This window comes from Clavelina lepadiformis, chromosome 7 (assembly GCF_947623445.1).
Source record: "Clavelina lepadiformis chromosome 7, kaClaLepa1.1, whole genome shotgun sequence".
NCBI lineage: Eukaryota > Metazoa > Chordata > Ascidiacea > Aplousobranchia > Clavelinidae > Clavelina > Clavelina lepadiformis.
In genome coordinates this window covers 2,204,426-2,229,842 of record NC_135246.1, presented here as the reverse complement: position 1 = coordinate 2,229,842, position 25,417 = coordinate 2,204,426, and the positions used below count along the sequence as shown (strand labels likewise).

General features: G+C 40.2%; 64 non-coding genes across 64 annotated transcripts; 42 read left to right on the top strand and 22 right to left on the bottom strand.

Moving 5' to 3' along the window:
- The first annotated feature begins 479 nt into the window (after positions 1-479).
- Positions 480-561, top strand: Trnas-gcu (transfer RNA serine (anticodon GCU)). The gene has a single exon. It is a non-coding gene; the product is annotated as a tRNA-Ser (tRNA).
- Positions 562-564: 3 nt separating this feature from the next.
- On the top strand, positions 565-636 carry Trnaa-cgc (transfer RNA alanine (anticodon CGC)). The gene has a single exon. It is a non-coding gene; the product is annotated as a tRNA-Ala (tRNA).
- A 710-nt stretch (positions 637-1,346) lies between these two features.
- Trnam-cau (transfer RNA methionine (anticodon CAU)) lies at positions 1,347-1,419 on the top strand. Its single transcript has one exon. It is a non-coding gene; the product is annotated as a tRNA-Met (tRNA).
- Positions 1,420-1,489: 70 nt separating this feature from the next.
- Trnaa-ugc (transfer RNA alanine (anticodon UGC)) lies at positions 1,490-1,562 on the bottom strand. The gene has a single exon. It is a non-coding gene; the product is annotated as a tRNA-Ala (tRNA).
- A 137-nt stretch (positions 1,563-1,699) lies between these two features.
- Positions 1,700-1,772, bottom strand: Trnaa-agc (transfer RNA alanine (anticodon AGC)). Its single transcript has one exon. It is a non-coding gene; the product is annotated as a tRNA-Ala (tRNA).
- Positions 1,773-2,276: 504 nt separating this feature from the next.
- On the top strand, positions 2,277-2,358 carry Trnas-gcu (transfer RNA serine (anticodon GCU)). The gene has a single exon. It is a non-coding gene; the product is annotated as a tRNA-Ser (tRNA).
- A 3-nt stretch (positions 2,359-2,361) lies between these two features.
- Trnaa-cgc (transfer RNA alanine (anticodon CGC)) lies at positions 2,362-2,433 on the top strand. The gene has a single exon. It is a non-coding gene; the product is annotated as a tRNA-Ala (tRNA).
- Positions 2,434-3,144: 711 nt separating this feature from the next.
- On the top strand, positions 3,145-3,217 carry Trnam-cau (transfer RNA methionine (anticodon CAU)). Its single transcript has one exon. It is a non-coding gene; the product is annotated as a tRNA-Met (tRNA).
- Positions 3,218-3,287: 70 nt separating this feature from the next.
- On the bottom strand, positions 3,288-3,360 carry Trnaa-ugc (transfer RNA alanine (anticodon UGC)). The gene has a single exon. It is a non-coding gene; the product is annotated as a tRNA-Ala (tRNA).
- A 137-nt stretch (positions 3,361-3,497) lies between these two features.
- On the bottom strand, positions 3,498-3,570 carry Trnaa-agc (transfer RNA alanine (anticodon AGC)). Its single transcript has one exon. It is a non-coding gene; the product is annotated as a tRNA-Ala (tRNA).
- A 504-nt stretch (positions 3,571-4,074) lies between these two features.
- Trnas-gcu (transfer RNA serine (anticodon GCU)) lies at positions 4,075-4,156 on the top strand. Its single transcript has one exon. It is a non-coding gene; the product is annotated as a tRNA-Ser (tRNA).
- Positions 4,157-4,159: 3 nt separating this feature from the next.
- Positions 4,160-4,231, top strand: Trnaa-cgc (transfer RNA alanine (anticodon CGC)). Its single transcript has one exon. It is a non-coding gene; the product is annotated as a tRNA-Ala (tRNA).
- Positions 4,232-4,950: 719 nt separating this feature from the next.
- Positions 4,951-5,023, top strand: Trnam-cau (transfer RNA methionine (anticodon CAU)). Its single transcript has one exon. It is a non-coding gene; the product is annotated as a tRNA-Met (tRNA).
- A 70-nt stretch (positions 5,024-5,093) lies between these two features.
- Positions 5,094-5,166, bottom strand: Trnaa-ugc (transfer RNA alanine (anticodon UGC)). The gene has a single exon. It is a non-coding gene; the product is annotated as a tRNA-Ala (tRNA).
- A 714-nt stretch (positions 5,167-5,880) lies between these two features.
- On the top strand, positions 5,881-5,962 carry Trnas-gcu (transfer RNA serine (anticodon GCU)). Its single transcript has one exon. It is a non-coding gene; the product is annotated as a tRNA-Ser (tRNA).
- Positions 5,963-5,965: 3 nt separating this feature from the next.
- Trnaa-cgc (transfer RNA alanine (anticodon CGC)) lies at positions 5,966-6,037 on the top strand. Its single transcript has one exon. It is a non-coding gene; the product is annotated as a tRNA-Ala (tRNA).
- A 720-nt stretch (positions 6,038-6,757) lies between these two features.
- Trnam-cau (transfer RNA methionine (anticodon CAU)) lies at positions 6,758-6,830 on the top strand. Its single transcript has one exon. It is a non-coding gene; the product is annotated as a tRNA-Met (tRNA).
- A 280-nt stretch (positions 6,831-7,110) lies between these two features.
- On the bottom strand, positions 7,111-7,183 carry Trnaa-agc (transfer RNA alanine (anticodon AGC)). Its single transcript has one exon. It is a non-coding gene; the product is annotated as a tRNA-Ala (tRNA).
- Positions 7,184-7,687: 504 nt separating this feature from the next.
- Trnas-gcu (transfer RNA serine (anticodon GCU)) lies at positions 7,688-7,769 on the top strand. The gene has a single exon. It is a non-coding gene; the product is annotated as a tRNA-Ser (tRNA).
- A 3-nt stretch (positions 7,770-7,772) lies between these two features.
- On the top strand, positions 7,773-7,844 carry Trnaa-cgc (transfer RNA alanine (anticodon CGC)). The gene has a single exon. It is a non-coding gene; the product is annotated as a tRNA-Ala (tRNA).
- Positions 7,845-8,564: 720 nt separating this feature from the next.
- Trnam-cau (transfer RNA methionine (anticodon CAU)) lies at positions 8,565-8,637 on the top strand. The gene has a single exon. It is a non-coding gene; the product is annotated as a tRNA-Met (tRNA).
- A 70-nt stretch (positions 8,638-8,707) lies between these two features.
- Trnaa-ugc (transfer RNA alanine (anticodon UGC)) lies at positions 8,708-8,780 on the bottom strand. The gene has a single exon. It is a non-coding gene; the product is annotated as a tRNA-Ala (tRNA).
- Positions 8,781-8,917: 137 nt separating this feature from the next.
- Positions 8,918-8,990, bottom strand: Trnaa-agc (transfer RNA alanine (anticodon AGC)). The gene has a single exon. It is a non-coding gene; the product is annotated as a tRNA-Ala (tRNA).
- Positions 8,991-9,494: 504 nt separating this feature from the next.
- Positions 9,495-9,576, top strand: Trnas-gcu (transfer RNA serine (anticodon GCU)). The gene has a single exon. It is a non-coding gene; the product is annotated as a tRNA-Ser (tRNA).
- A 3-nt stretch (positions 9,577-9,579) lies between these two features.
- On the top strand, positions 9,580-9,651 carry Trnaa-cgc (transfer RNA alanine (anticodon CGC)). The gene has a single exon. It is a non-coding gene; the product is annotated as a tRNA-Ala (tRNA).
- Positions 9,652-10,371: 720 nt separating this feature from the next.
- On the top strand, positions 10,372-10,444 carry Trnam-cau (transfer RNA methionine (anticodon CAU)). Its single transcript has one exon. It is a non-coding gene; the product is annotated as a tRNA-Met (tRNA).
- A 70-nt stretch (positions 10,445-10,514) lies between these two features.
- Trnaa-ugc (transfer RNA alanine (anticodon UGC)) lies at positions 10,515-10,587 on the bottom strand. The gene has a single exon. It is a non-coding gene; the product is annotated as a tRNA-Ala (tRNA).
- A 137-nt stretch (positions 10,588-10,724) lies between these two features.
- On the bottom strand, positions 10,725-10,797 carry Trnaa-agc (transfer RNA alanine (anticodon AGC)). Its single transcript has one exon. It is a non-coding gene; the product is annotated as a tRNA-Ala (tRNA).
- Positions 10,798-11,301: 504 nt separating this feature from the next.
- On the top strand, positions 11,302-11,383 carry Trnas-gcu (transfer RNA serine (anticodon GCU)). Its single transcript has one exon. It is a non-coding gene; the product is annotated as a tRNA-Ser (tRNA).
- A 3-nt stretch (positions 11,384-11,386) lies between these two features.
- Trnaa-cgc (transfer RNA alanine (anticodon CGC)) lies at positions 11,387-11,458 on the top strand. The gene has a single exon. It is a non-coding gene; the product is annotated as a tRNA-Ala (tRNA).
- A 720-nt stretch (positions 11,459-12,178) lies between these two features.
- On the top strand, positions 12,179-12,251 carry Trnam-cau (transfer RNA methionine (anticodon CAU)). The gene has a single exon. It is a non-coding gene; the product is annotated as a tRNA-Met (tRNA).
- A 70-nt stretch (positions 12,252-12,321) lies between these two features.
- Positions 12,322-12,394, bottom strand: Trnaa-ugc (transfer RNA alanine (anticodon UGC)). The gene has a single exon. It is a non-coding gene; the product is annotated as a tRNA-Ala (tRNA).
- Positions 12,395-12,531: 137 nt separating this feature from the next.
- Trnaa-agc (transfer RNA alanine (anticodon AGC)) lies at positions 12,532-12,604 on the bottom strand. The gene has a single exon. It is a non-coding gene; the product is annotated as a tRNA-Ala (tRNA).
- Positions 12,605-13,108: 504 nt separating this feature from the next.
- Positions 13,109-13,190, top strand: Trnas-gcu (transfer RNA serine (anticodon GCU)). The gene has a single exon. It is a non-coding gene; the product is annotated as a tRNA-Ser (tRNA).
- Positions 13,191-13,193: 3 nt separating this feature from the next.
- Trnaa-cgc (transfer RNA alanine (anticodon CGC)) lies at positions 13,194-13,265 on the top strand. Its single transcript has one exon. It is a non-coding gene; the product is annotated as a tRNA-Ala (tRNA).
- Positions 13,266-13,985: 720 nt separating this feature from the next.
- Positions 13,986-14,058, top strand: Trnam-cau (transfer RNA methionine (anticodon CAU)). Its single transcript has one exon. It is a non-coding gene; the product is annotated as a tRNA-Met (tRNA).
- A 70-nt stretch (positions 14,059-14,128) lies between these two features.
- Trnaa-ugc (transfer RNA alanine (anticodon UGC)) lies at positions 14,129-14,201 on the bottom strand. The gene has a single exon. It is a non-coding gene; the product is annotated as a tRNA-Ala (tRNA).
- A 712-nt stretch (positions 14,202-14,913) lies between these two features.
- On the top strand, positions 14,914-14,995 carry Trnas-gcu (transfer RNA serine (anticodon GCU)). The gene has a single exon. It is a non-coding gene; the product is annotated as a tRNA-Ser (tRNA).
- Positions 14,996-14,998: 3 nt separating this feature from the next.
- Trnaa-cgc (transfer RNA alanine (anticodon CGC)) lies at positions 14,999-15,070 on the top strand. Its single transcript has one exon. It is a non-coding gene; the product is annotated as a tRNA-Ala (tRNA).
- A 720-nt stretch (positions 15,071-15,790) lies between these two features.
- Positions 15,791-15,863, top strand: Trnam-cau (transfer RNA methionine (anticodon CAU)). The gene has a single exon. It is a non-coding gene; the product is annotated as a tRNA-Met (tRNA).
- Positions 15,864-16,143: 280 nt separating this feature from the next.
- Positions 16,144-16,216, bottom strand: Trnaa-agc (transfer RNA alanine (anticodon AGC)). The gene has a single exon. It is a non-coding gene; the product is annotated as a tRNA-Ala (tRNA).
- Positions 16,217-16,720: 504 nt separating this feature from the next.
- Trnas-gcu (transfer RNA serine (anticodon GCU)) lies at positions 16,721-16,802 on the top strand. The gene has a single exon. It is a non-coding gene; the product is annotated as a tRNA-Ser (tRNA).
- A 3-nt stretch (positions 16,803-16,805) lies between these two features.
- Trnaa-cgc (transfer RNA alanine (anticodon CGC)) lies at positions 16,806-16,877 on the top strand. Its single transcript has one exon. It is a non-coding gene; the product is annotated as a tRNA-Ala (tRNA).
- A 720-nt stretch (positions 16,878-17,597) lies between these two features.
- Trnam-cau (transfer RNA methionine (anticodon CAU)) lies at positions 17,598-17,670 on the top strand. Its single transcript has one exon. It is a non-coding gene; the product is annotated as a tRNA-Met (tRNA).
- A 70-nt stretch (positions 17,671-17,740) lies between these two features.
- Trnaa-ugc (transfer RNA alanine (anticodon UGC)) lies at positions 17,741-17,813 on the bottom strand. Its single transcript has one exon. It is a non-coding gene; the product is annotated as a tRNA-Ala (tRNA).
- Positions 17,814-17,950: 137 nt separating this feature from the next.
- Trnaa-agc (transfer RNA alanine (anticodon AGC)) lies at positions 17,951-18,023 on the bottom strand. The gene has a single exon. It is a non-coding gene; the product is annotated as a tRNA-Ala (tRNA).
- Positions 18,024-18,527: 504 nt separating this feature from the next.
- On the top strand, positions 18,528-18,609 carry Trnas-gcu (transfer RNA serine (anticodon GCU)). Its single transcript has one exon. It is a non-coding gene; the product is annotated as a tRNA-Ser (tRNA).
- A 3-nt stretch (positions 18,610-18,612) lies between these two features.
- On the top strand, positions 18,613-18,684 carry Trnaa-cgc (transfer RNA alanine (anticodon CGC)). Its single transcript has one exon. It is a non-coding gene; the product is annotated as a tRNA-Ala (tRNA).
- A 720-nt stretch (positions 18,685-19,404) lies between these two features.
- Positions 19,405-19,477, top strand: Trnam-cau (transfer RNA methionine (anticodon CAU)). The gene has a single exon. It is a non-coding gene; the product is annotated as a tRNA-Met (tRNA).
- A 70-nt stretch (positions 19,478-19,547) lies between these two features.
- On the bottom strand, positions 19,548-19,620 carry Trnaa-ugc (transfer RNA alanine (anticodon UGC)). Its single transcript has one exon. It is a non-coding gene; the product is annotated as a tRNA-Ala (tRNA).
- A 137-nt stretch (positions 19,621-19,757) lies between these two features.
- Positions 19,758-19,830, bottom strand: Trnaa-agc (transfer RNA alanine (anticodon AGC)). The gene has a single exon. It is a non-coding gene; the product is annotated as a tRNA-Ala (tRNA).
- A 503-nt stretch (positions 19,831-20,333) lies between these two features.
- Trnas-gcu (transfer RNA serine (anticodon GCU)) lies at positions 20,334-20,415 on the top strand. Its single transcript has one exon. It is a non-coding gene; the product is annotated as a tRNA-Ser (tRNA).
- Positions 20,416-20,418: 3 nt separating this feature from the next.
- Trnaa-cgc (transfer RNA alanine (anticodon CGC)) lies at positions 20,419-20,490 on the top strand. The gene has a single exon. It is a non-coding gene; the product is annotated as a tRNA-Ala (tRNA).
- Positions 20,491-21,210: 720 nt separating this feature from the next.
- Positions 21,211-21,283, top strand: Trnam-cau (transfer RNA methionine (anticodon CAU)). Its single transcript has one exon. It is a non-coding gene; the product is annotated as a tRNA-Met (tRNA).
- A 70-nt stretch (positions 21,284-21,353) lies between these two features.
- On the bottom strand, positions 21,354-21,426 carry Trnaa-ugc (transfer RNA alanine (anticodon UGC)). The gene has a single exon. It is a non-coding gene; the product is annotated as a tRNA-Ala (tRNA).
- A 137-nt stretch (positions 21,427-21,563) lies between these two features.
- Positions 21,564-21,636, bottom strand: Trnaa-agc (transfer RNA alanine (anticodon AGC)). Its single transcript has one exon. It is a non-coding gene; the product is annotated as a tRNA-Ala (tRNA).
- Positions 21,637-22,140: 504 nt separating this feature from the next.
- Positions 22,141-22,222, top strand: Trnas-gcu (transfer RNA serine (anticodon GCU)). The gene has a single exon. It is a non-coding gene; the product is annotated as a tRNA-Ser (tRNA).
- A 3-nt stretch (positions 22,223-22,225) lies between these two features.
- Positions 22,226-22,297, top strand: Trnaa-cgc (transfer RNA alanine (anticodon CGC)). Its single transcript has one exon. It is a non-coding gene; the product is annotated as a tRNA-Ala (tRNA).
- Positions 22,298-23,016: 719 nt separating this feature from the next.
- Trnam-cau (transfer RNA methionine (anticodon CAU)) lies at positions 23,017-23,089 on the top strand. The gene has a single exon. It is a non-coding gene; the product is annotated as a tRNA-Met (tRNA).
- A 70-nt stretch (positions 23,090-23,159) lies between these two features.
- Positions 23,160-23,232, bottom strand: Trnaa-ugc (transfer RNA alanine (anticodon UGC)). Its single transcript has one exon. It is a non-coding gene; the product is annotated as a tRNA-Ala (tRNA).
- A 712-nt stretch (positions 23,233-23,944) lies between these two features.
- Trnas-gcu (transfer RNA serine (anticodon GCU)) lies at positions 23,945-24,026 on the top strand. The gene has a single exon. It is a non-coding gene; the product is annotated as a tRNA-Ser (tRNA).
- A 3-nt stretch (positions 24,027-24,029) lies between these two features.
- On the top strand, positions 24,030-24,101 carry Trnaa-cgc (transfer RNA alanine (anticodon CGC)). Its single transcript has one exon. It is a non-coding gene; the product is annotated as a tRNA-Ala (tRNA).
- A 719-nt stretch (positions 24,102-24,820) lies between these two features.
- Trnam-cau (transfer RNA methionine (anticodon CAU)) lies at positions 24,821-24,893 on the top strand. Its single transcript has one exon. It is a non-coding gene; the product is annotated as a tRNA-Met (tRNA).
- A 70-nt stretch (positions 24,894-24,963) lies between these two features.
- Positions 24,964-25,036, bottom strand: Trnaa-ugc (transfer RNA alanine (anticodon UGC)). The gene has a single exon. It is a non-coding gene; the product is annotated as a tRNA-Ala (tRNA).
- Between the last annotated feature and the right edge of the window lie 381 nt (positions 25,037-25,417).

The following is a 25,417-nucleotide window of genomic DNA, read 5'->3' as shown; positions in this document are numbered from 1 at the left end:
ATGTATTTTCAAAGTCTTCATATTTCATCTCAAAATAATAATAGGAATATACGAATGAAACCTATTAGAGCACTGCACAGTACACCCAGGTTTGGTTAAATTCGTATAGCTTTTCGGTGTCGTCACTGTACATCTTCTTTGATATCACAAAAATATAGCCTACTAATACTCAAATCATCGGATGGTCTAGTGTTTGTTCTTTTTTAGTTCCTGAGTAAGATTGTTCCAAAGACCGCAGTTTGAACCCAGAAAAATTTACAAACGCCACTGCCTGAGTGTGACGATGGTGGCAAGCACAATGTCACTACAGAATGAAGTACAGATTATTGACATAGTCAAACAGATAGGTGTTCCGTTCTACGTGCATCCTCTCAGACTTGTTACAGATGAATCTCTGCTTCATATGTAGACAAATCTATGTACGTAGTGTTTTGAAAAATTACATGTCCTGAACGTTATGGCCAGATTGTTTTCATATCGACGAGGTGGCCGAGTGGTTAAGGCGATGGACTGCTAATCCATTGTGCTCTGCACGCGTGGGTTCGAGTCCCATCCTCGTCGGCTGGGGATGTAGCTCAGTGGTAGAGCGCACGCTTCGCATGTGTGAGGCCCCGGGTTCAATTCCTGGCATCTCCAGAAATTTAATAAAACTTCACTTCACGTTTGTGAGGGCCTAATTTCTTTGTTTGGTTTATTAAGGAGGCGTCAAACCCCTAAAACTAAGATCTTTATGAATTTGTTGTACTCCTACGTAGGGCTTTAAAAAACCAATCAGAAGGCAGCACTGTTGGTGTTGTTTTTTTGCCTGGGAATTACCCTAGCACTTGTCGCGTGCAGATTTAGGCTAAAAATTAGCATGAAATTAGCTAAAATTGGGTTTTTTAGACCACAAATTTCAGTGTTTATTTTGCGCCTCTGTAAAAAAAGTTTGAATCGTGTTTTTTTTGATGACATTTTATGGAATGGTAGTTCAAAGCATACTAAATTGACATGAAAAATTTCCGAGAGCCTCATGGAAGATTTTCGAGTAATCACTCGTTTAGTAAATTCACTGTATAATAAAAGAAACAAAGATTTTACGGCATTTTTTGGTATTTGACGCTTCCTTAAAAAGCGCAAGGCATCATCTGTCATTAATTGCAATTACTCGAAAAATCGTGTTTGGAGCTCAATAAATTTTGCTTATAAGATAATGTCAAAGAGCATAGGCTGTTTTTTTTATCTTAGGTCGTAAACGATGCAACGCTTAAACATATTTTATTGGAGTAGTATTTTATAAAATGGAAACGCCTAATTTGCCTTATATAACATGGGATTGCAATGGTATTATTGCTTGTCCTAAACGAGCCTCGATGGCGCAGTAGGCAGCGCGTGAGTCTCATAATCTCAAGGTCGTGAGTTCGATCCTCACTCGAGGCACATACAATCTTTTGATAAAAAGTTTCAAACTAATCCATCCATTGATCGACAAAAATCAACTTATGTAAATTGGAGGTGCCGGGCATCGATCCCGGTACCTCGCGCATGCAAAGCGCGCGCTCTACCATATGAGCTACACCCCCGCCAATCCCAGTTTCTATAACGGCGTGCTATGTTCATTCACTCACGACAAACTCAAACCCAGTCGCTTCTTCAAAAATCAGTGGGATTTTGTATCCATTTTCAGTTAGATTTAAACGAAAATCAGTAAAATGTTTCTTGGAGGTGCCGGGTATCGATCCCGGTACCTCGCGCATGCTAAGCGCGCGCTCTACCATTTGAGCTACACCCCCTCGCAACAAAGTTCGCACATCTTCCATGTATTTTCAAAGTCTTCATATTTCATCTCAAAATAATAATAGGAATATACGAATGAAACCGATTAGAGCACTGCACAGTACACCCAGGTTTGGTTAAATTCGTGTAGCTTTTCGGTGTCGTCACTGTACATCTTCTTTGATATCACAAAAATATAGCCTACTAATACTCAAATCATCGAATGGTCTAGTGTTTGTTCTTTTTTAGTTCCTGAGTAAGATTGTTCCAAAGACCGCAGTTTGAACCCAGAAAATTTTACAAACGCCACTGCCTGAGTGTGACGATGGTGGCAAGCACAATGTCACTACAGAATGAAGTACAGATTATTGACATAGTCAAACAGATAGGTGTTCCGTTCTATGTGCATCCTCTCAGACTTGTTACAGATGAATCTCTGCTTCATATGTAGACAAATCTATGTACGTAGTGTTTTGAAAAATTACATGTCCTGAACGTTATGGCCAGATTGTTTTCATATCGACGAGGTGGCCGAGTGGTTAAGGCGATGGACTGCTAATCCATTGTGCTCTGCACGCGTGGGTTCGAGTCCCATCCTCGTCGGCTGGGGATGTAGCTCAGTGGTAGAGCGCACGCTTCGCATGTGTGAGGCCCCGGGTTCAATTCCTGGCATCTCCAGAAATTTAATAAAACTTCACTTCACGTTTGTGAGGGCCTAATTTCTTTGTTTGGTTTATTAAGGAGGCGTCAAACCCCTAAAACTAAGATCTTTATGAATTTGTTGTACTCCTACGTAGGGCTTTAAAAAACCTATCAGAAGGCAGCACTGTTGGTGTTGTTTTTTTGCCTGGGAATTACCCTAGCACTTGTCGCGTGCAGATTTAGGCTAAAAATTAGCATGAAATTAGCTAAAATTGGGTTTTTTAGACCAAAAATTTCATTGTTTATTTTGCGCCTCTGTAAAAAAAGTTTGAATCGTGTTTTTTTTGATGACATTTTATGGAATGGTAGTTCAAAGCATACTAAATTGACATGCAAAATTTCCGAGAGCCTCATGGAAGATTTTCGAGTAATCACTCGTTTAGCAAATTCACTGTATAATAAAAGAAACAAAGATTTTACGGCATTTTTTGGTATTTGACGCTTCCTTAAAAAGCGCAAGGCATCATCTGTCATTAATTGCAATTACTCGAAAAATCGTGTTTGGAGCTCAATAAATTTTGCTTATAAGATAATGTCAAAGAGCATAGGCTGTTTTTTTTTATCTTAGGTCGTAAACGATGCAACGCTTAAACATATTTTATTGGAGTAGTATTTTATAAAATGGAAACGCCTAATTTGCCTTATATAACATGGGATTGCAATGGTATTATTGCTTGTCCTAAACGAGCCTCGATGGCGCAGTAGGCAGCGCGTGAGTCTCATAATCTCAAGGTCGTGAGTTCGATCCTCACTCGAGGCACATACAATCTTTTGATAAAAAGTTTCAAACTAATCCATCCATTGATCGACAAAAATCAACTTATGTAAATTGGAGGTGCCGGGCATCGATCCCGGTACCTCGCGCATGCAAAGCGCGCGCTCTACCATATGAGCTACACCCCCGCCAATCCCAGTTTCTATAACGGCGTGCTATGTTCATTCACTCACGACAAACTCAAACCCAGTCGCTTCTTCAAAAATCAGTGGGATTTTGTATCCATTTTCAGTTAGATTTAAACGAAAATCAGTAAAATGTTTCTTGGAGGTGCCGGGTATCGATCCCGGTACCTCGCGCATGCTAAGCGCGCGCTCTACCATTTGAGCTACACCCCCTCGCAACAAAGTTCGCACATCTTCCATGTATTTTCAAAGTCTTCATATTTCATCTCAAAATAATAATAGGAATATACGAATGAAACCGATTAGAGCACTGCACAGTACACCCAGGTTTGGTTAAATTCGTGTAGCTTTTCGGTGTCGTCACTGTACATCTTCTTTGATATCACAAAAATATAGCCTACTAATACTCAAATCATCGAATGGTCTAGTGTTTGTTCTTTTTTAGTTCCTGAGTAAGATTGTTCCAAAGACCGCAGTTTGAACCCAGAAAATTTTACAAACGCCACTGTCTGAGTGTGACGATGGTGGCAAGCACAATGTCACTACAGAATGAAGTACAGATTATTGACATAGTCAAACAGATAGGTGTTCCGTTCTATGTGCATCCTCTCAGACTTGTTACAGATGAATCTCTGCTTCATATGTAGACAAATCTATGTACGTAGTGTTTTGAAAAATTACATGTCCTGAACGTTATGGCCAGATTGTTTTCATATCGACGAGGTGGCCGAGTGGTTAAGGCGATGGACTGCTAATCCATTGTGCTCTGCACGCGTGGGTTCGAGTCCCATCCTCGTCGGCTGGGGATGTAGCTCAGTGGTAGAGCGCACGCTTCGCATGTGTGAGGCCCCGGGTTCAATTCCTGGCATCTCCAGAAATTTAATAAAACTTCACTTCACGTTTGTGAGGGCCTAATTTCTTTGTTTGGTTTATTAAGGAGGCGTCAAACCCCTAAAACTAAGATCTTTATGAATTTGTTGTACTCCTACGTAGGGCTTTAAAAAACCTATTTAGACCAATCAGAAGGCAGCACTGTTGGTGTTGTTTTCTAGCCTGGGAATTACCCTAGCACTTGTCGCGTGCAGAATTAGGCAAAAAATTAGCATGAAATTAGCTAAAATTGGGTTTTTTAGACCAAAAATTTCAGTGTTTATTTTGCGCCTCTGTAAAAAAAGTTTGAATCGTGTTTTTTTTGATGACATTTTATGGAATGGTAGTTCAAAGCATACTAAATTGAAATGCAAAATTTCCGAGAGCCTCATGGAAGATTTTCGAGTAATCACTCGTTTAGTAAATTCACTGTATAATAAAAGAAACAAAGATTTTACGGCATTTTTTGGTGTTTGACGCTTCCTTAAAAAGCGCAAGGCATCATCTGTCATTAATTGCAATTACTTGAAAAATCGTGTTTGGAGCTCAATAAATTTTGCTTATAAGATAATGTCAAAGTGCATAGGCAGTTTTTTTATCTTAGGTCGTAAACGATGCAACGCTTAAACATATTTTATTGGAGTAGTATTTTATAAAATGAAAACGCCTGATTTGCCTTATATAACATGGGATTGCAATGGTATTATTGCTTGTCCTAAACGAGCCTCGATGGCGCAGTAGGCAGCGCGTGAGTCTCATAATCGCAAGGTCGTGAGTTCGATCCTCACTCGAGGCACATACAATCTTTTGATAAAAAGTTTCAAACTAATCCATCTATTGATCGACAAAAATCAACTTATGTAAATTGGAGGTGCCGGGCATCGATCCCGGTACCTCGCGCATGCAAAGCGCGCGCTCTACCATATGAGCTACACCCCCGCCAATCCCAGTTTCTATAACGGCGTTCTATGTTCATTCACTCACGACAAACTCAAACCCAGTCGCTTCTTCAAAAATCAGTGGGATTTTGTATCCATTTTCATTTAGATTTAAACGAAAATCAGTAAAATGTTTCTTGGAGGTGCCGGGTATCGATCCCGGTACCTCGCGCATGCTAAGCGCGCGCTCTACCATTTGAGCTAAACCCCCTCGCAACAAAGTTCGCACATCTTCCATGTATGTTCAAAATCTTCATATTTCATCTCAAAATAATAATAGGAATATACGAATGAAACCGATTAGAGCACTGCACAGTACACCCAGGTTTGGTTAAATTCGTGTAGCTTTTCGGTGTCGTCACTGTACATCTTCTTTGATATCACAAAAATATAGCCTACTAATAATCAAATCATCGGATGGCCTAGTGTTTGTTCTTTTTTAGTTCCCGAGTAAGATTGTTCCAAAGACCGCAGTTTGAACCCAGAAAAATTTACAAACGCCACTGCCTGAGTGTGACGATGGTGACAAGCACAATGTCACTACAGAATGAAGTACAGATTATTGACATAGTCAAGCAGATAGGTGTTCCGTTCTACGTGCATCCTCTCAGACTTGTTACAGATGAATCTCTGCTTCATATGTAGACAAATCTATGTACGTAGTGTTTTGAAAAATTACATGTGCTGAACGTTATGGCCAGATTGTTTTCATATCGACGAGGTGGCCGAGTGGTTAAGGCGATGGACTGCTAATCCATTGTGCTCTGCACGCGTGGGTTCGAGTCCCATCCTCGTCGGCTGGGGATGTAGCTCAGTGGTAGAGCGCACGCTTCGCATGTGTGAGGCCCCGGGTTCAATTCCTGGCATCTCCAGAAATTTAATAAAACTTCACTTCACGTTTGTGAGGGCCTAATTTCTTTGTTTGGTTTATTAAGGAGGCGTCAAACCCCCTGAAACTAAGATCTTTATGAATTTGTTGTACTCCTACGTAGGGCTTTAAAAAACCTATTTTGACCAATCAGAAGGCAGCACTGTTGGTGTTGTTTTTTTGCCTGGGAATTACCCTAGCACTTGTCGCGTGCAGATTTAGGCTAAAAATTAGCATGAAATTAGCTAAAATTGGGTTTTTTAGACCACAAATTTCAGTGTTTATTTTGCGCCTCTGTAAAAAAAGTTTGAATCGTGTTTTTTTTGATGACATTTTATGGAATGGTAGTTCAAAGCATACTAAATTGAAATGAAAAATTTCCGAGAGCCTCATGGAAGATTTTCGAGTAATCACTCGTTTAGTAAATTCACTGTATAATAAAAGAAACAAAGATTTTACGGCATTTTTTGGTGTTTGACGCTTCCTTAAAAAGCGCAAGGCATCATCTGTCATTAATTGCAATTACTCGAAAAATCGGATTTGGAGCTAAATAAATTTTGCTTATAAGATAATGTCAAAGAGCCTAGGCAGTTTTTTTATCTTAGGTCGTAAACGATGCAACGCTTAAACATATTTTATTGGAGTAGTATTTTATAAAATGGAAACGCCTGATTTGCCTTATATAACATGGGATTGCAATGGTATTATTGCTTGTCCTAAACGAGCCTCGATGGCGCAGTAGGCAGCGCGTGAGTCTCATAATCTCAAGGTCGTGAGTTCGATCCTCACTCGAGGCACATACAATCTTTTGATAAAAAGTTTCAAACTAATCCATCCATTGATCGACAAAAATCAACTTATGTAAATTGGAGGTGCCGGGCATCGATCCCGGTACCTCGCGCATGCAAAGCGCGCGCTCTACCATATGAGCTACACCACCGCCAATCCCAGTTTCTATAACGGCGTGCTATGTTCATTCACTCACGACAAACTCAAACCCAGTCGCTTCTTCAAAAATCAGTGGGATTTTGTATCCATTTTCAGTTAGATTTAAACGAAAATCAGTAAAATGTTTCTTGGAGGTGCCGGGTATCGATCCCGGTACCTCGCGCATGCTAAGCGCGCGCTCTACCATTTGAGCTACACCCCCTCGCAACAAAGTTCGCACATGTTCCATGTATTTTCAAAGTCTTCATATTTCATCTCAAAATAATAATAGGAATATACGAATGAAACCGATTAGAGCACTGCACAGTACACCCAGGTTTGGTTAAATTCGTGTAGCTTTTCGGTGTCGTCACTGTACATCTTCTTTGATATCACAAAAATATAGCCTACTAATACTCAAATCATCGGATGGCCTAGTGTTTGTTCTTTTTTAGTTCCTGAGTAAGATTGTTCCAAAGACCGCAGTTTGAACCCAGAAAAATTTACAAACGCCACTGCCTGAGTGTGACGATGGTGGCAAGCACAATGTCACTACAGAATGAAGTACAGATTATTGACATAGTCAAACAGATAGGTGTTCCGTTCTACGTGCATCCTCTCAGACTTGTTACAGATGAATCTCTGCTTCATATGTAGACAAATCTATGTACGTAGTGTTTTGAAAAATTACATGTGCTGAACGTTATGGCCAGATTGTTTTCATATCGACGAGGTGGCCGAGTGGTTAAGGCGATGGACTGCTAATCCATTGTGCTCTGCACGCGTGGGTTCGAGTCCCATCCTCGTCGGCTGGGCATGTAGCTCAGTGGTAGAGCGCACGCTTCGCATGTGTGAGGCCCCGGGTTCAATTCCTGGCATCTCCAGAAATTTAATAAAACTTCACTTCACGTTTGTGAGTGCCTAATTTCTTTGTTTGGTTTATTAAGGAGGCGTCAAACCCCTAAAACTAAGATCTTTATGAATTTGTTGTACTCCTACGTAGGGCTTTAAAAAACCTATTTAGACCAATCAGAAGGCAGCACTGTTGGTGTTGTTTTCTAGTGTGGAAATTACCCTAGCACTTGTCGCGTGCAGAATTAGGCTAAATATTAGCATGAAATTAGCTAAAATTGGGTTTTTTAGACCAAAAATTTCAGTGTTTATTTTGCGCCTCTGTAAAAAAAAGTTTGAATCGTGTTTTTTTTGATGACATTTTATGGAATGGTAGTTCAAAGCATACTAAATTGACATGCAAAATTTCCGAGAGCCTCATGGAAGATTTTCGAGTAATCACTCGTTTAGTAAATTCACTGTATAATAAAAGAAACAAAGATTTTACGGCATTTTTTGGTGTTTGACGCTTCCTTAAAAAGCGCAAGGCATCATCTGTCATTAATTGCAATTACTCGAAAAATCGTGTTTGGAGCTAAATAAATTTTGCTTATAAGATAATGTCAAAGAGCCTAGGCAGTTTTTTTATCTTAGGTCGTAAAAGATGCAACGCTTAAACATATTTTATTGGAGTAGTATTTTATAAAATGGAAACGCCTGATTTGCCTTATATAACATGGGATTGCAATGGTATTATTGCTTGTCCTAAACGAGCCTCGATGGCGCAGTAGGCAGCGCGTGAGTCTCATAATCTCAAGGTCGTGAGTTCGATCCTCACTCGAGGCACATACAATCTTTTGATAAAAAGTTTCAAACTAATCCATCCATTGATCGACAAAAATCAACTTATGTAAATTGGAGGTGCCGGGCATCGATCCCGGTACCTCGCGCATGCAAAGCGCGCGCTCTACCATATGAGCTACACCCCCGCCAATCCCAGTTTCTATAACGTCGTGCTATGTTCGTTCACTCACGACAAACTCAAACCCAGTCGCTTCTTCAAAAATCAGTGGGATTTTGTATCCATTTTAAGTTAGATTTAAACGAAAATCAGTAAAATGTTTCTTGGAGGTGCCGGGTATCGATCCCGGTACCTCGCGCATGCTAAGCGCGCGCTCTACCATTTGAGCTACACCTCCTCGCAACAAAGTTCGCACATCTTCCATGTATTTTCAAAGTCTTCATATTTCATCTCAAAATAAAAATAGGAATATACGAATGAAACCGATTAGAGCACTGCACAGTACACCCAGGTTTGGTTAAATTCGTGTAGCTTTTCGGTGTCGTCACTGTACATCTTCTTTGATATCACAAAAATATAGCCTACTAATACTCAAATCATCGGATGGCCTAGTGTTTGTTCTTTTTTAGTTCCTGAGTAAGATTGTTCCAAAGACCGCAGTTTGAACCCAGAAAAATTTACAAACGCCACTGCCTGAGTGTGACGATGGTGGCAAGCACAATGTCACTACAGAATGAAGTACAGATTATTGACATAGTCAAACAGATAGGTGTTCCGTTCTACGTGCATCCTCTCAGACTTGTTACAGATGAATCTCTGCTTCATATGTAGACAAATCTATGTACGTAGTGTTTTGAAAAATTACATGTGCTGAACGTTATGGCCAGATTGTTTTCATATCGACGAGGTGGCCGAGTGGTTAAGGCGATGGACTGCTAATCCATTGTGCTCTGCACGCGTGGGTTCGAGTCCCATCCTCGTCGGCTGGGCATGTAGCTCAGTGGTAGAGCGCACGCTTCGCATGTGTGAGGCCCCGGGTTCAATTCCTGGCATCTCCAGAAATTTAATAAAACTTCACTTCACGTTTGTGAGTGCCTAATTTCTTTGTTTGGTTTATTAAGGAGGCGTCAAACCCCTAAAACTAAGATCTTTATGAATTTGTTGTACTCCTACGTAGGGCTTTAAAAAACCTATTTAGACCAATCAGAAGGCAGCACTGTTGGTGTTTGTTTCTAGCCTGGGAATTACCCTAGCACTTGTCGCGTGCAGAATTAGGCTAAAAATTAGCATGAAATTAGCTAAAATTGGGTTTTTTAGACCAAAAATTTCAGTGTTTATTTTGCGCCTCTGTAAAAAAAGTTTGAATCGTGTTTTTTTTGATGACATTTTATGGAATGGTAGTTCAAAGCATACTAAATTGACATGCAAAATTTCCGAGAGCCTCATGGAAGATTTTCTAGTAATCACTCGTTTAGTAAATTCACTGTATAATAAAAGAAACAAAGATTTTACGGCATTTTTTGGTGTTTGACGCTTCCCTAAAAAGCGCAAGGCATCATCTGTCATTAATTGCAATTACTCGAAAAATCGTGTTTGGAGCTAAATAAATTTTGCTTATAAGATAATGTCAAAGAGCCTAGGCAGTTTTTTTTATCTTAGGTCGTAAACGATGCAACGCTTAAACATATTTTATTGGAGTAGTATTTTATAAAATGGAAACGCCTGATTTGCCTTATATAACATGGGATTGCAATGGTATTATTGCTTGTCCTAAACGAGCCTCGATGGCGCAGTAGGCAGCGCGTGAGTCTCATAATTTCAAGGTCGTGAGTTCGATCCTCACTCGAGGCACATACAATCTTTTGATAAAAAGTTTCAAACTAATCCATCCATTGATCGACAAAAATCAACTTATGTAAATTGGAGGTGCCGGGCATCGATCCCGGTACCTCGCGCATGCAAAGCGCGCGCTCTACCATATGAGCTACACCCCCGCCAATCCCAGTTTCTATAACGGCGTGCTATGTTCATTCGCTCACGACAAACTCAAACCCAGTCGCTTCTTCAAAAATCAGTGGGATTTTGTATCCATTTTCAGTTAGATTTAAACGAAAATCAGTAAAATGTTTCTTGGAGGTGCCGGGTATCGATCCCGGTACCTCGCGCATGCTAAGCGCGCGCTCTACCATTTGAGCTACACCCCCTCGCAACAAAGTTCGCACATCTTCCATGTATTTTCAAAGTCTTCATATTTCATCTCAAAATAATAATAGGAATATACGAATGAAACCGATTAGAGCACTGCACAGTACACCCAGGTTTGGTTAAATTCGTGTAGCTTTTCGGTGTCGTCACTGTACATCTTCTTTGATATCACAAAAATATAGCCTACTAATACTCAAATCATCGGATGGCCTAGTGTTTGTTCTTTTTTAGTTCCTGAGTAAGATTGTTCCAAAGACCGCTGTTTGAACCCAGAAAAATTTACAAACGCCACTGCCTGAGTGTGACGATGGTGGCAAGCACAATGTCACTACAGAATGAAGTACAGATTATTGACATAGTCAAACAGATAGGTGTTCCGTTCTACGTGCATCCTCTCAGACTTGTTACAGATGAATCTCTGCTTCATATGTAGATAAATCTATGTACGTAGTGTTTTGAAAAATTACATGTCCTGAACGTTATGGCCAGATTGTTTTCATATCGACGAGGTGGCCGAGTGGTTAAGGCGATGGACTGCTAATCCATTGTGCTCTGCACGCGTGGTTTCGAGTCCCATCCTCTTCGGCTGGGCATGTAGCTCAGTGGTAGAGCGCACGCTTCGCATGTGTGAGGCCCCGGGTTCAATTCCTGGCATCTCCAGAAATTTAATAAAACTTCACTTCACGTTTGTGGGGGCCTAATTTCTTTGTTTGGTTTATTAAGGAGGCGTCAAACCCCTAAAACTAAGATCTTTATGAATTTGTTGTACTCCTACGTAGGGCTTTAAAAAACCTATTTAGACCAATCAGAAGGCAGCACTGTTGGTGTTGGTTTTTAGCCTGGGAATTACCCTAGCACTTGTCGCGTGCAGAATTAGGCTAAAAATTAGCATGAAATTAGCTAAAATTGGGTTTTTTAAACCAAAAATTTCAGCGTTTATTTTGCGCCTCTGTAAAAAAAGTTTGAATCGTGTTTTTTTTGATGACATTTTATGGAATGGTAGTTCAAAGCATACTAAATTGACATGCAAAATTTCCGAGAGCCTCATGGAAGATTTTCTAGTAATCACTCGTTTAGTAAATTCACTGTATAATAAAAGAAACAAAGATTTTACGGCATTTTTTGGTGTTTGACGCTTCCTTAAAAAGCGCAAGGCATCATCTGTCATTAATTGCAATTACTCGAAAAATCGTGTTTCGAGCTCAATAAATTTTGCTTATAAGATAATGTCAAAGAGCATAGGCAGTTTTTTTTATCTTAGGTCGTAAACGATGCAACGCTTAAACATATTTTATTGGAGTAGTATTTTATAAAATGGAAACGCCTGATTTGCCTTATATAACATGGGATTGCAATGGTATTATTGCTTGTCCTAAACGAAACTCGATGGCGCAGTAGGCAGCGCGTGAGTCTCATAATCTCAAGGTCGTGAGTTCGATCCTCACTCGAGGCACATACAATCTTTTGATAAAAAGTTTCAAACTAATCCATCCATTGATCGACAAAAATCAACTTATGTAAATTGGAGGTGCCGGGCATCGATCCCGGTACCTCGCGCATGCAAAGCGCGCGCTCTACCATATGAGCTACACCCCCGCCAATCCCAGTTTCTATAACGGCGTGCTATGTTCATTCACTCACGACAAACTCAAACCCAGTCGCTTCTTCAAAAATCAGTGGGATTTTGTATCCATTTTCAGTTAGATTTAAACGAAAATCAGTAAAATGTTTCTTGGAGGTGCCGGGTATCGATCCCGGTACCTCGCGCATGCTAAGCGCGCGCTCTACCATTTGAGCTACACCCCCTCGCAACAAAGTTCGCACATCTTCCATGTATTTTCAAAGTCTTCATATTTCATCTCAAAATAATAATAGGAATATACGAATGAAACCGATTAGAGCACTGCACAGTACACCCAGGTTTGGTTAAATTCGTGTAGCTTTTCGGTGTCGTCACTGTACATCTTCTTTGATATCACAAAAATATAGCCTACTAATACTCAAATCATCTGATGGCCTAGTGTTTGTTCTTTTTTAGTTCTTGAGTAAGATTGTTCCAAAGACCGCAGTTTGAACCCAGAAAAATTTACAAACGCCACTGCCTGAGTGTGACGATGGTGGCAAGCACAATGTCACTACAGAATGAAGTACAGATTATTGACATAGTCAAACAGATAGGTGTTCCGTTCTACGTGCATCCTCTCAGACTTGTTACAGATGAATCTCTGCTTCATATGTAGACAAATCTATGTACGTAGTGTTTTGAAAAATTACATGTCCTGAACGTTATGGCCAGATTGTTTTCATATCGACGAGGTGGCCGAGTGGTTAAGGCGATGGACTGCTAATCCATTGTGCTCTGCACGCGTGGGTTCGAGTCCCATCCTCGTCGGCTGGGGATGTAGCTCAGTGGTAGAGCGCACGCTTCGCATGTGTGAGGCCCCGGCTTTAATTCCTGGCATCTCCAGAAATTTAATAAAACTTCACTTCACGTTTGTGAGGGCCTAATTTCTTTGTTTGGTTTATTAAGGAGGCGTCAAACCCCTTAAACTAAGATCTTTATGAATTTGTTGTACTCCTACGTAGGGCTTTAAAAAACCTATTTAGACCAATCAGAAGGCAGCACTGTTGGTGTTGGTTTCTAGCCTGGGAATTACCCTAGCACTTGTCGCGTGCAGAATTAGGCTAAAAATTAGCATGAAATTAGCTAAAATTGGGTTTTTTAGACCAAAAATTTCAGTGTTTATTTTGCGCCTCTGTAAAAAAAGTTTGAATCGTGTTTTTTTTGATGACATTTTATGGAATGGTAGTTCAAAGCATACTAAATTGACATGCAAAATTTCCGAGAGCCTCATGGAAGATTTTCTAGTAATCACTCGTTTAGTAAATTCACTGTATAATAAAAGAAACAAAGATTTTACGGCATTTTTTGGTGTTTGACGCTTCCCTAAAAAGCGCAAGGCATCATCTGTCATTAATTGCAATTACTCGAAAAATCGTGTTTGGAGCTAAATAAATTTTGCTTATAAGATAATGTCAAAGAGCCTAGGCAGTTTTTTTTATCTTAGGTCGTAAACGATGCAACGCTTAAACATATTTTATTGGAGTAGTATTTTATAAAATGGAAACGCCTGATTTGCCTTATATAACATGGGATTGCAATGGTATTATTGCTTGTCCTAAACGAGCCTCGATGGCGCAGTAGGCAGCGCGTGAGTCTCATAATCTCAAGGTCGTGAGTTCGATCCTCACTCGAGGCACATACAATCTTTTGATAAAAAGTTTCAAACTAATCCATCCATTGATCGACAAAAATCAACTTATGTAAATTGGAGGTGCCGGGCATCGATCCCGGTACCTCGCGCATGCAAAGCGCGCGCTCTACCATATGAGCTACACCCCCGCCAATCCCAGTTTCTATAACTTCGTGCTATGTTCATTCACTCACGACAAACTCAAACCCAGTCGCTTCTTCAAAAATCAGTGGGATTTTGTATCCATTTTCAGTTAGATTTAAACGAAAATCAGTAAAATGTTTCTTGGAGGTGCCGGGTATCGATCCCGGTACCTCGCGCATGCTAAGCGCGCTCTACCATTTGAGCTACACCCCCTCGCAACAAAGTTCGCACATCTTCCATGTATTTTCAAAGTCTTCATATTTCATCTCAAAATAATAATAGGAATATACGAATGAAACCGATTAGAGCACTGCACAGTACACCCAGGTTTGGTTAAATTCGTGTAGCTTTTCGGTGTCGTCACTGTACATCTTCTTTGATATCACAAAAATATAGTCTACTAATACTCAAATCATCGGATGGCCTAGTGTTTGTTCTTTTTTAGTTCCTGAGTAAGATTGTTCCAAAGACCGCAGTTTGAACCCAGAAAAATTTACAAACGCCACTGCCTGAGTGTGACGATGGTGGCAAGCACAATGTCACTACAGAATGAAGTACAGATTATTGACATAGTCAAACAGATAGGTGTTCCGTTCTACGTGCATCCTCTCAGACTTGTTACAGATGAATCTCTGCTTCATATGTAGACAAATCTATGTACGTAGTGTTTTGAAAAATTACATGTCCTGAACGTTATGGCCAGATTGTTTTCATATCGACGAGGTGGCCGAGTGGTTAAGGCGATGGACTGCTAATCCATTGTGCTCTGCACGCGTGGGTTCGAGTCCCATCCTCGTCGGCTGGGGATGTAGCTCAGTGGTAGAGCGCACGCTTCGCATGTGTGAGGCCCCGGGTTCAATTCCTGGCATCTCCAGAAATTTAATAAAACTTCACTTCACGTTTGTGAGTGCCTAATTTCTTTGTTTGGTTTATTAAGGAGGCGTCAAACCCCTAAAACTAAGATCTTTATGAATTTGTTGTACTCCTACGTAGGGCTTTAAAAAACCTATTTAGACCAATCAGAAGGCAGCACTGTTGGTGTTGTTTTCTATGCTGGGAATTACCCTAGCACTTGTCGCGTGCAGAATTAGGCTAAAAATTAGCATGAAATTAGCTAAAATTGGGTTTTTTAGACCAAAAATTTCATTGTTTATTTTGCGCCTCTGTAAAAAAAGTTTGAATCGTGTTTTTTTTGATGACATTTTATGGAATGGTAGTTCAAAGCATACTAAATTGACATGCAAAATTTCCGAGAGCCTCATGGAAGATTTTCGAGTAATCACTCGTTTAGTAAATTCACTGTATAATAAAAGAAACAAAGATTTTACGGCATTTTTTGGTATTTGACGCTTCCTTAAAAAGCGCAAGGCATCATCTGTCATTAATTGCAATTACTCGAAAAATCGTGTTTGGAGCTCAATAAATTTTGCTTATAAGATAATGTCAAAGAGCATAGGCAGTTTTTTTTATCTTAGGTCGTAAACGATGCAACGCTTAAACATATTTTATTGGAGTAGTATTTTATAAAATGGAAACGCCTAATTTGCCTTATATAACATGGGATTGCAATGGTATTATTGCTTGTCCTAAACGAGCCTCGATGGCGCAGTAGGCAGCGCGTGAGTCTCATAATCTCAAGGTCGTGAGTTCGATCCTCACTCGAGGCACATACAATCTTTTGATAAAAAGTTTCAAACTAATCCATCCATTGATCGACAAAAATCAACTAAGGTAAATTGGAGGTGCCGGGCATCGATCCCGGTACCTCGCGCATGCAAAGCGCGCGCTCTACCATATGAGCTACATCCCCGCCAATCCCAGTTTCTATAACGTCGTGCTATGTTCATTCACTCACGACAAACTCAAACCCAGTCGCTTCTTCAAAAATCAGTGGGATTTTGTATCCATTTTCAGTTAGATTTAAACGAAAATCAGTAAAATGTTTCTTGGAGGTGCCGGGTATCGATCCCGGTACCTCGCGCATGCTAAGCGCGCGCTCTACCATTTGAGCTACACCCCCTCGCAACAAAGTTCGCACATCTTCCATGTATTTTCAAAGTCTTCATATTTCATCTCAAAATAATAATAGGAATATACGAATGAAACCGATTAGAGCACTGCACAGTACACCCAGGTTTGGTTAAATTCGTGTAGCTTTTCGGTGTCGTCACTGTACATCTTCTTTGATATCACAAAAATATAGTCTACTAATACTCAAATCATCGGATGGCCTAGTGTTTGTTCTTTTTTAGTTCCTGAGTAAGATTGTTCCAAAGACCGCAGTTTGAACCCAGAAAAATTTACAAACGCCACTGCCTGAGTGTGACGATGGTGGCAAGCACAATGTCACTACAGAATGAAGTACAGATTATTGACATAGTCAAACAGATAGGTGTTCCGTTCTACGTGCATCCTCTCAGACTTGTTACAGATGAATCTCTGCTTCATATGTAGACAAATCTATGTACGTAGTGTTTTGAAAAATTACATGTCCTGAACGTTATGGCCAGATTGTTTTCATATCGACGAGGTGGCCGAGTGGTTAAGGCGATGGACTGCTAATCCATTGTGCTCTGCACGCGTGGGTTCGAGTCCCATCCTCGTCGGCTGGGGATGTAGCTCAGTGGTAGAGCGCACGCTTCGCATGTGTGAGGCCCCGGGTTCAATTCCTGGCATCTCCAGAAATTTAATAAAACTTCACTTCACGTTTGTGAGTGCCTAATTTCTTTGTTTGGTTTATTAAGGAGGCGTCAAACCCCTAAAACTAAGATCTTTATGAATTTGTTGTACTCCTACGTAGGGCTTTAAAAAACCTATTTAGACCAATCAGAAGGCAGCACTGTTGGTGTTGTTTTCTATGCTGGGAATTACCCTAGCACTTGTCGCGTGCAGAATTAGGCTAAAAATTAGCATGAAATTAGCTAAAATTGGGTTTTTTAGACCAAAAATTTCATTGTTTATTTTGCGCCTCTGTAAAAAAAGTTTGAATCGTGTTTTTTTTGATGACATTTTATGGAATGGTAGTTCAAAGCATACTAAATTGACATGCAAAATTTCCGAGAGCCTCATGGAAGATTTTCGAGTAATCACTCGTTTAGTAAATTCACTGTATAATAAAAGAAACAAAGATTTTACGGCATTTTTTGGTATTTGACGCTTCCTTAAAAAGCGCAAGGCATCATCTGTCATTAATTGCAATTACTCGAAAAATCGTGTTTGGAGCTCAATAAATTTTGCTTATAAGATAATGTCAAAGAGCATAGGCAGTTTTTTTTATCTTAGGTCGTAAACGATGCAACGCTTAAACATATTTTATTGGAGTAGTATTTTATAAAATGGAAACGCCTAATTTGCCTTATATAACATGGGATTGCAATGGTATTATTGCTTGTCCTAAACGAGCCTCGATGGCGCAGTAGGCAGCGCGTGAGTCTCATAATCTCAAGGTCGTGAGTTCGATCCTCACTCGAGGCACATACAATCTTTTGATAAAAAGTTTCAAACTAATCCATCCATTGATCGACAAAAATCAACTTATGTAAATTGGAGGTGCCGGGCATCGATCCCGGTACCTCGCGCATGCAAAGCGCGCGCTCTACCATATGAGCTACACCCCCGCCAATCCCAGTTTCTATAACGGCGTGCTATGTTCATTCACTCACGACAAACTCAAACCCAGTCGCTTCTTCAAAAATCAGTGGGATTTTGTATCCATTTTCAGTTAGATTTAAACGAAAATCAGTAAAATGTTTCTTGGAGGTGCCGGGTATCGATCCCGGTACCTCGCGCATGCTAAGCGCGCGCTCTACCATTTGAGCTACACCCCCTCGCAACAAAGTTCGCACATCTTCCATGTATTTTCAAAGTCTTCATATTTCATCTCAAAATAATAATAGGAATATACGAATGAAACCTATTAGAGCACTGCACAGTACACCCAGGTTTGGTTAAATTCGTATAGCTTTTCGGTGTCGTCACTGTACATCTTCTTTGATATCACAAAAATATAGCCTACTAATACTCAAATCATCGGATGGTCTAGTGTTTGTTCTTTTTTAGTTCCTGAGTAAGATTGTTCCAAAGACCGCAGTTTGAACCCAGAAAAATTTACAAACGCCACTGCCTGAGTGTGACGATGGTGGCAAGCACAATGTCACTACAGAATGAAGTACAGATTATTGACATAGTCAAACAGATAGGTGTTCCGTTCTACGTGCATCCTCTCAGACTTGTTACAGATGAATCTCTGCTTCATATGTAGACAAATCTATGTACGTAGTGTTTTGAAAAATTACATGTCCTGAACGTTATGGCCAGATTGTTTTCATATCGACGAGGTGGCCGAGTGGTTAAGGCGATGGACTGCTAATCCATTGTGCTCTGCACGCGTGGGTTCGAGTCCCATCCTCGTCGGCTGGGGATGTATCTCAGTGGTAGAGCACACGCTTCGCATGTGTGAGGCCCCGGGTTCAATTCCTGGCATCTCCAGAAATTTAATAAAATTTCACTTCACGTTTGTGAGTGCCTAATTTCTTTGTTTGGTTTATTAAGGAGGCGTCAAACCCCTAAAACTAAGATCTTTATGAATTTGTTGTACTCCTACGTAGGGCTTTAAAAAACCTATTTAGACCAATCAGAAGGCAGCACTGTTGGTGTTGTTTTCTATGCTGGGAATTACCCTAGCACTTGTCGCGTGCAGAATTAGGCTAAAAATTAGCATGAAATTAGCTAAAATTGGGTTTTTTAGACCAAAAATTTCATTGTTTATTTTGCGCCTCTGTAAAAAAAGTTTGAATCGTGTTTTTTTTGATGACATTTTATGGAATGGTAGTTCAAAGCATACTAAATTGACATGCAAAATTTCCGAGAGCCTCATGGAAGATTTTCGAGTAATCACTCGTTTAGCAAATTCACTGTATAATAAAAGAAACAAAGATTTTACGGCATTTTTTGGTATTTGACGCTTCCTTAAAAAGCGCAAGGCATCATCTGTCATTAATTGCAATTACTCGAAAAATCGTGTTTGGAGCTCAATAAATTTTGCTTATAAGATAATGTCAAAGAGCATAGGCAGTTTTTTTTATCTTAGGTCGTAAACGATGCAACGCTTAAACATATTTTATTGGAGTAGTATTTTATAAAATGGAAACGCCTAATTTGCCTTATATAACATGGGATTGCAATGGTATTATTGCTTGTCCTAAACGAGCCTCGATGGCGCAGTAGGCAGCGCGTGAGTCTCATAATCTCAAGGTCGTGAGTTCGATCCTCACTCGAGGCACATACAATCTTTTGATAAAAAGTTTCAAACTAATCCATCCATTGATCGACAAAAATCAACTTATGTAAATTGGAGGTGCCGGGCATCGATCCCGGTACCTCGCGCATGCAAAGCGCGCGCTCTACCATATGAGCTACACCCCCGCCAATCCCAGTTTCTATAACGGCGTGCTATGTTCATTCACTCACGACAAACTCAAACCCAGTCGCTTCTTCAAAAATCAGTGGGATTTTGTATCCATTTTCAGTTAGATTTAAACGAAAATCAGTAAAATGTTTCTTGGAGGTGCCGGGTATCGATCCCGGTACCTCGCGCATGCTAAGCGCGCGCTCTACCATTTGAGCTACACCCCCTCGCAACAAAGTTCGCACATCTTCCATGTATTTTCAAAGTCTTCATATTTCATCTCAAAATAATAATAGGAATATACGAATGAAACCGATTAGAGCACTGCACAGTACACCCAGGTTTGGTTAAATTCGTGTAGCTTTTCGGTGTCGTCACTGTACATCTTCTTTGATATCACAAAAATATAGCCTACTAATACTCAAATCATCGAATGGTCTAGTGTTTGTTCTTTTTTAGTTCCTGAGTAAGATTGTTCCAAAGACCGCAGTTTGAACCCAGAAAATTTACAAACGCCACTGCCTGAGTGTGACGATGGTGGCAAGCACAATGTCACTACAGAATGAAGTACAGATTATTGACATAGTCAAACAGATAGGTGTTCCGTTCTACGTGCATCCTCTCAGACTTGTTACAGATGAATCTCTGCTTCATATGTAGACAAATCTATGTACGTAGTGTTTTGAAAAATTACATGTCCTGAACGTTATGGCCCGATTGTTTTCATATCGACGAGGTGGCCGAGTGGTTAAGGCGATGGACTGCTAATCCATTGTGCTCTGCACGCGTGGGTTCGAGTCCCATCCTCGTCGGCTGGGGATGTAGCTCAGTGGTAGAGCGCACGCTTCGCATGTGTGAGGCCCCGGGTTCAATTCCTGGCATCTCCAGAAATTTAATAAAATTTCACTTCACGTTTGTGAGTGCCTAATTTCTTTGTTTGGTTTATTAAGGAGGCGTCAAACCCCTAAAACTAAGATCTTTATGAATTTGTTGTACTCCTACGTAGGGCTTTAAAAAACCTATTTAGACCAATCAGAAGGCAGCACTGTTGGTGTTGTTTTCTATGCTGGGAATTACCCTAGCACTTGTCGCGTGCAGAATTAGGCTAAAAATTAGCATGAAATTAGCTAAAATTGGGTTTTTTAGACCAAAAATTTCATTGTTTATTTTGCGCCTCTGTAAAAAAAGTTTGAATCGTGTTTTTTTTGATGACATTTTATGGAATGGTAGTTCAAAGCATACTAAATTGACATGCAAAATTTCCGAGAGCCTCATGGAAGATTTTCGAGTAATCACTCGTTTAGCAAATTCACTGTATAATAAAAGAAACAAAGATTTTACGGCATTTTTTGGTATTTGACGCTTCCTTAAAAAGCGCAAGGCATCATCTGTCATTAATTGCAATTACTCGAAAAATCGTGTTTGGAGCTCAATAAATTTTGCTTATAAGATAATGTCAAAGAGCATAGGCAGTTTTTTTTATCTTAGGTCGTAAACGATGCAACGCTTAAACATATTTTATTGGAGTAGTATTTTATAAAATGGAAACGCCTAATTTGCCTTATATAACATGGGATTGCAATGGTATTATTGCTTGTCCTAAACGAGCCTCGATGGCGCAGTAGGCAGCGCGTGAGTCTCATAATCTCAAGGTCGTGAGTTCGATCCTCACTCGAGGCACATACAATCTTTTGATAAAAAGTTTCAAACTAATCCATCCATTGATCGACAAAAATCAACTTATGTAAATTGGAGGTGCCGGGCATCGATCCCGGTACCTCGCGCATGCAAAGCGCGCGCTCTACCATATGAGCTACACCCCCGCCAATCCCAGTTTCTATAACGGCGTGCTATGTTCATTCACTCACGACAAACTCAAACCCAGTCGCTTCTTCAAAAATCAGTGGGATTTTGTATCCATTTTCAGTTAGATTTAAACGAAAATCAGTAAAATGTTTCTTGGAGGTGCCGGGTATCGATCCCGGTACCTCGCGCATGCTAAGCGCGCGCTCTACCATTTGAGCTACACCCCCTCGCAACAAAGTTCGCACATCTTCCATGTATTTTCAAAGTCTTCATATTTCATCTCAAAATAATAATAGGAATATACGAATGAAACCGATTAGAGCACTGCACAGTACACCCAGGTTTGGTTAAATTCGTGTAGCTTTTCGGTGTCGTCACTGTACATCTTCTTTGATATCACAAAAATATAGCCTACTAATACTCAAATCATCGAATGGTCTAGTGTTTGTTCTTTTTTAGTTCCTGAGTAAGATTGTTCCAAAGACCGCAGTTTGAACCCAGAAAATTTTACAAACGCCACTGCCTGAGTGTGACGATGGTGGCAAGCACAATGTCACTACAGAATGAAGTACAGATTATTGACATAGTCAAACAGATAGGTGTTCCGTTCTATGTGCATCCTCTCAGACTTGTTACAGATGAATCTCTGCTTCATATGTAGACAAATCTATGTACGTAGTGTTTTGAAAAATTACATGTCCTGAACGTTATGGCCAGATTGTTTTCATATCGACGAGGTGGCCGAGTGGTTAAGGCGATGGACTGCTAATCCATTGTGCTCTGCACGCGTGGGTTCGAGTCCCATCCTCGTCGGCTGGGGATGTAGCTCAGTGGTAGAGCGCACGCTTCGCATGTGTTAGGCCCCGGGTTCAATTCCTGGCATCTCCAGAAATTTAATAAAACTTCACTTCACGTTTGTGAGGGCCTAATTTCTTTGTTTGGTTTATTAAGGAGGCGTCAAACCCCCTGAAACTAAGATCTTTATGAATTTGTTGTACTCCTACGTAGGGCTTTAAAAAACCTATTTAGACCAATCAGAAGGCAGCACTGTTGGTGTTGTTTTCTTGCCTGGGAATTACCCTAGCACTTGTCGCGTGCAGATTTAGGCTAAAAATTAGCATGAATTTAGCTAAAATTGGGTTTTTTAGACCACAAATTTCAGTGTTTATTTTGCGCCTCTGTAAAAAAAGTTTGAATCGTGTTTTTTTGATGACATTTTATGGAATGGTAGTTCAAAGCATACTAAATTGACATGAAAAATTTCCGAGAGCCTCATGGAAGATTTTCGAGTAATCACTCGTTTAGTAAATTCACTGTATAAAAAAAGAAACAAAGATTTTACGGCATTTTTTGGTGTTTGACGCTTCCTTAAAAAGCGCAAGGCATCATCTGACATTAATTGCAATTACTCGAAAAATCATGTTTGGAGCTCAATAAATTTTGCTTATAAGATAATGTCAAAGAGCCTAGGCAGTTTTTTTATCTTAGGTCGTAAACGATGCAACGCTTAAACATATTTTATTGGAGTAGTATTTTATAAAATGGAAACGCCTGATTTGCCTTATATAACATGGGATTGCAATGGTATTATTGCTTGTCCTAAACGAGCCTCGATGGCGCAGTAGGCAGCGCGTGAGTCTCATAATCTCAAGGTCGTGAGTTCGATCCTCACTCGAGGCACTTACAATCTTTTGATAAAAATTTTCAAACTAATCCATCCATTGATCGACAAAAATCAACTTGTGTAAATTGGAGGTGCCGGGCATCGATCCCGGTACCTCGCGCATGCAAAGCGCGCGCTCTACCATATGAGCTACACCCCCACCAATCCCAGTTTCTATAACGGCGTGCTATGTTCGTTCACTCACGACAAACTCAAACCCAGTCGCTTCTTCAAAAATCAGTGGGATTTTGTATCCATTTTCAGTTAGATTTAAACGAAAATCAGTAAAATGTTTCTTGGAGGTGCCGGGTATCGATCCCGGTACCTCGCGCATGCTAAGCGCGCTCTACCATTTGAGCTACACCCCCTCGCAACAAAGTTCGCACATCTTCCATGTATTTTCAAAGTCTTCATATTTCATCTCAAAATAATAATAGGAATATACGAATGAAACCGATTAGAGCACTGCACAGTACACCCAGGTTTGGTTAAATTCGTGTAGCTTTTCGGTGTCGTCACTGTACATCTTCTTTGATATCACAAAAATATAGTCTACTAATACTCAAATCATCGGATGGCCTAGTGTTTGTTCTTTTTTAGTTCCTGAGTAAGATTGTTCCAAAGACCGCAGTTTGAACCCAGAAAAATTTACAAACGCCACTGCCTGAGTGTGACGATGGTGGCAAGCACAATGTCACTACAGAATGAAGTACAGATTATTGACATAGTCAAACAGATAGGTGTTCCGTTCTACGTGCATCCTCTCAGACTTGTTACAGATGAATCTCTGCTTCATATGTAGACAAATCTATGTACGTAGTGTTTTGAAAAATTACATGTCCTGAACGTTATGGCCAGATTGTTTTCATATCGACGAGGTGGCCGAGTGGTTAAGGCGATGGACTGCTAATCCATTGTGCTCTGCACGCGTGGGTTCGAGTCCCATCCTCGTCGGCTGGGGATGTAGCTCAGTGGTAGAGCGCACGCTTCGCATGTGTGAGGCCCCGGGTTCAATTCCTGGCATCTCCAGAAATTTAATAAAATTTCACTTCACGTTTGTGAGTGCCTAATTTCTTTGTTTGGTTTATTAAGGAGGCGTCAAACCCCTAAAACTAAGATCTTTATGAATTTGTTGTACTCCTACGTAGGGCTTTAAAAAACCTATTTAGACCAATCAGAAGGCAGCACTGTTGGTGTTGTTTTCTATGCTGGGAATTACCCTAGCACTTGTCGCGTGCAGAATTAGGCTAAAAATTAGCATGAAATTAGCTAAAATTGGGTTTTTTAGACCACAAATTTCAGTGTTTATTTTGCGCCTCTGTAAAAAAAGTTTGAATCGTGTTTTTTTTGATGACATTTTATGGAATGGTAGTTCAAAGCATACTAAATTGACATGAAAAATTTCCGAGAGCCTCATGGAAGATTTTCGAGTAATCACTCGTTTAGTAAATTCACTGTATAATAAAAGAAACAAAGATTTTACGGCATTTTTTGGTGTTTGACGCTTCCTTAAAAAGCGCAAGGCATCATCTGACATTAATTGCAATTACTCGAAAAATCATGTTTGGAGCTCAATAAATTTTGCTTATAAGATAATGTCAAAGAGCCTAGGCAGTTTTTTTATCTTAGGTCGTAAACGATGCAACGCTTAAACATATTTTATTGGAGTAGTATTTTATAAAATGGAAACGCCTGATTTGCCTTATATAACATGGGATTGCAATGGTATTATTGCTTGTCCTAAACGAGCCTCGATGGCGCAGTAGGCAGCGCGTGAGTCTCATAATCTCAAGGTCGTGAGTTCGATCCTCACTCGAGGCACTTACAATCTTTTGATAAAAATTTTCAAACTAATCCATCCATTGATCGACAAAAATCAACTTGTGTAAATTGGAGGTGCCGGGCATCGATCCCGGTACCTCGCGCATGCAAAGCGCGCGCTCTACCATATGAGCTACACCCCCACCAATCCCAGTTTCTATAACGGCGTGCTATGTTCGTTCACTCACGACAAACTCAAACCCAGTCGCTTCTTCAAAAATCAGTGGGATTTTGTATCCATTTTCAGTTAGATTTAAACGAAAATCAGTAAAATGTTTCTTGGAGGTGCCGGGTATCGATCCCGGTACCTCGCGCATGCTAAGCGCGCTCTACCATTTGAGCTACACCCCCTCGCAACAAAGTTCGCACATCTTCCATGTATTTTCAAAGTCTTCATATTTCATCTCAAAATAATAATAGGAATATACGAATGAAACCGATTAGAGCACTGCACAGTACACCCAGGTTTGGTTAAATTCGTGTAGCTTTTCGGTGTCGTCACTGTACATCTTCTTTGATATCAC